The sequence below is a fragment of the Propithecus coquereli genome, unplaced genomic scaffold (genome assembly GCF_000956105.1).
Source record: "Propithecus coquereli isolate 6110/MARCELLA unplaced genomic scaffold, Pcoq_1.0 Scaffold503, whole genome shotgun sequence".
NCBI lineage: Eukaryota > Metazoa > Chordata > Mammalia > Primates > Indriidae > Propithecus > Propithecus coquereli.
In genome coordinates, this window is record NW_012150875.1 from 1 (window position 1) to 3,667 (window position 3,667).

The following is a 3,667-nucleotide window of genomic DNA, read 5'->3' on the forward strand; positions in this document are numbered from 1 at the left end:
GAGCCAGGCTCTGGGGGAAACGTGTGCCAGGCAGAGGGAACAGCCAATGCAAAGGCCCTGGGGCAGAGATGGCAGCAAGGTGGTCAGCGTGGCTGGCGTGAACCAGGGGCAGTGTAGTGGGTGTGAGGTTGGAGGTAGCCGTCGTGGGGGAGGGCTGATCAGGTGAGGCCAGGCCTGTGCATCCTATGAGGACTTTGGATTTGACGCAGAGTGAGATGGGAATGAGAGGGTGCGTCACCAAGCTCTGCCTTGAGTTTTGAAGACTGGGCACCCGCCATTGACTCTAATGAGCCTCCTTTTTGGAGCAGGGTCCTATGGGACTGTGCTCGCCCCCTGGAGTGCTGGTCCTGTTTCCTTCCCTCATTCTTCCCTGGCTGACTTGGAGTCATCATTCAGTTATCAGCTTAATTGTCACCTCCTCTGGGAAGCCTTCCATGATTGTTCTTCCCTCGCCCCAACCAGACTTGGGCTTTTCCCCCTGTTATAAGTTCTCATAGTTCCAATGCTTCTCCATCATTGCACATAATCAAAATCTGTTTAATTATTTCCATAGTTATTTGTCAATAGTATGTTTCCATATCCCAGGATACAGGGACTTTGCCTGTCTTGTCTTCCACGGGGCCTGCAGCACCTGTGGCAGGGCGCTGGCATCCACTGGTGGAGGGACGGCCACGTTTGGTGTGACTTAATCCTGCCCTCTGGGTGCAGCTATTGAACCGGGCGTGGGCACCCGACCCAAGGGCAGCCGATCACTGACACCAACGGATGAACTGAGCCAGCCAAAATCTCTCAGGAATTCGAATTAAGAACCCCCAAGAGTATAAGGCAGACAGTAGAAGGGGTGAAGCTGGCAGTTCCGGGGGCAGAGGCAGGTCGGCGGGGCCACGTCAGCCAGCATCCTTGCTGCGCCCCAAACATGCCAGGCACGTTCCCACCCCAGGCCCTTTGCACTGCCTGGAATGCTCTTCCCCAGGTGGCTGCGTGGCTCGAACCCTCACCTCCTTGGTCTTTGTCCTAATGTCATCCTTTCTGTTAGACACACACTGGCCACCCTTCCCCCATCTGCAATTACAATTAGCCCATAAACACTTCGTTTCTCCCCGTATGCGTCCCCCTCTTACGTACGACGCCTCTGGTATTTTTGATTGCCTTTCCTCACTAGGATGTAGGGACACCACTCTGTGAGGGGACAGGAGCGCAGGCCGTGGAGTCAGGGAGACGCAGGTTCAAATCCCAGTTCTGCCACTTCTCATCGGTGCGACCTGACGCGGGTCCCTCGCGGAGTCCCTCTTCCAGCTGCAGAGTCGGGGTCAGGCCGGAGGGGTTCGTCCGGGCTGAGTCCAGTGCAGGTGAAAGGGCTTTGTCGGCCCCGGAGAGCTCGCCCTTTATTCCAGAAAGGAAAAAAACCATCACGCTTCCAGAGGGAAAGCTTCACATCTGCATGTCCCAGAGGCGCCGTGGGGTTTAAGTTCAAAGTCTCTCCTGGCGACTCGTTCCTCGTCTCTCGTGATTCTGTACAGACCTGAGGCTTCCTGGGTGTCAGGCATTGCAGCTGGCCACGCTCCCGGGGAGGGGGACTGCTCCGTGAGCCAGGCCTCCTGGGACCGAGCCCGTGACCCGGCCAGCGCTCGGGACTCCACTCGGCAGGCGCCCTGGCCCTGTATCGTCCCACTTTACGGAGCAGGAGACGGAGGCTCACGGAGGGAAAGGGGATGCTCCAGCCGCGGCTCGTGAGCGGAGAGCCTGGATCTGCAACTCGGCGGCGGAGGGTGCACCCCAAGCGCCAGAGCATTGTGCCAGCACGACGACGACCGTAACAGCAACGACAAAAGCAGCAGGTCCCAGTTACTGGGCATTTTCCCTGTGCCGGGCACTGTTGCAAGTCCTCAGCAGGAACCGCCCGGACCACCCCATGAGATGAGTGCTCTCTCAAATCCCGTTTTGCAAATGAGGAAACCGAGGCTAGCAAGAGACACACTGGCATGGGAGCCCAGGCGGCCTGCCTGCGGGACCTCGAGCTCAGCCCCACCACACTGTCACTCAAGGAGAAAGGGTGGCGGCCGGCGATGCAGCTGGGAGAGAGACGAAAGGGATCCATTGTACCCTCAGGGAAGGGGTGGTCCTGGCCCGAATCCTCATTCTGTCACTACTGGCTGTGACTCAGGGCCTCAGTTTCCTCCTCTCGGAAATGGGCCAATGACATTTCCTTCTCAGTGGGGTGTTGCGGGGAGGCAGAGGGCCCGGTGCCGGTGGAAGCTCAGACCCTGTGGATTTGGTGGTATTTGAAATAACACCAAGTTTGGGTCCTTGCAGATACCCCTGGATTCAGGTCTCCTCCCCAAGGATGGTCTTCTGGCGTGGCAAGAACCCTTAGGAACCCCCAAAGGTGAAGAGAAACACACGAGAATCACATCGTAGTTACTGGGGAGCAGGATTTGGGGTAGAAGGGCTGGAAAGGAAATTTCAATTTTTTGCTTTATATACTTCTGTAGAGATAAGCTCTCTGGGGCTCCCGAGCACTTCTTCAAGGGGTGCCCGCGAACTCGGAGGAAAAGCTGCACAGGTAGTAGAGAGAATTCCCATGCACCCCTGAATTTCCGTGATGTTATCGTCCTACCCCGCCAGGGCACGTCTGTCCAAACTAATAATCCAACACTGGTACGTTATTATTAACTAAATTCCTTTCCGCTCACGTCCTTTTCCTGTTCCAGGGTCCCATCCAGGACGCCGCCCCCCAGGTGGTCGTCTTGCCTCCTGCGGCCCCTCCGGTCTGTGACAGTGTCTCCCTCATTCCTTGCTGTTCATGGTCTTGACCGTTTTGGGGACTACGGCTCAGGTGTCTTGTGGCATGTCTGCCAACCTGGCTCTGTCTGATGTTTTTCTCACGGTTAGACCAGGATTGTGGGTCCTTGGCAAGAAGAACACAGAGGGGAGGTGCCCTTTTATGACATCATATCAGTAGGAGTACGTGATATCCACATGGCATTGTTTTTACTTTTAGGCAGTTCTAGAAAAATCAACAGCACTACATGTTCCTATGGGGCATATGTGTGTACGTATCTCAACGCTTATATGTACGTACTCAGTCTTAGGGCCGCAGGGACCCCTGCGGTTAACTCCGAGGGAGGGTGGCAGGGACTGGTCATGGGTGCTCACCTGGAACCTGTGACCGTGACCTTATTTGGAAAAAGTGTCTTTGCAAAGGTAATTAAGGGTCTCGAGATGAAGTCATCCTGGATCAAGGTGGGCCCAAGCCCAGTGACGAGTGTCCTTAGGACAGACAAGGGGAGGAGACACACGAGGGGCCAAGTGGAGATGGAGGCGGAGACTGGAGTGACGCGGCCACAAGCCAAGAGCACCTGGAGCCACAGGAAGCCGGAAGGGGCCAGGGAGGACCCTCCCCGGCACCTGCGAGGGAGCGGGGGCCTGCCCACACCTTGGTTCTGGACTTCTGGCCTCCGGAACCGCGAGAGAACCAGTTCCAAGCAACCTGGATGGTGGGAATTTGTTGCGGCAGACGCAGGGGACGGGCACGGGCATCTTAAGCTGCTTCCGTGACTATCACTCCGGCTGTCTGCCGTTCAGCCAAAGTGCACGTCCCCCACCCAGCCGAGTGCAGCACGTTTGGGGTGCGTGCAAATTCTTGGTGACTGTGGGCAGCGCAGTG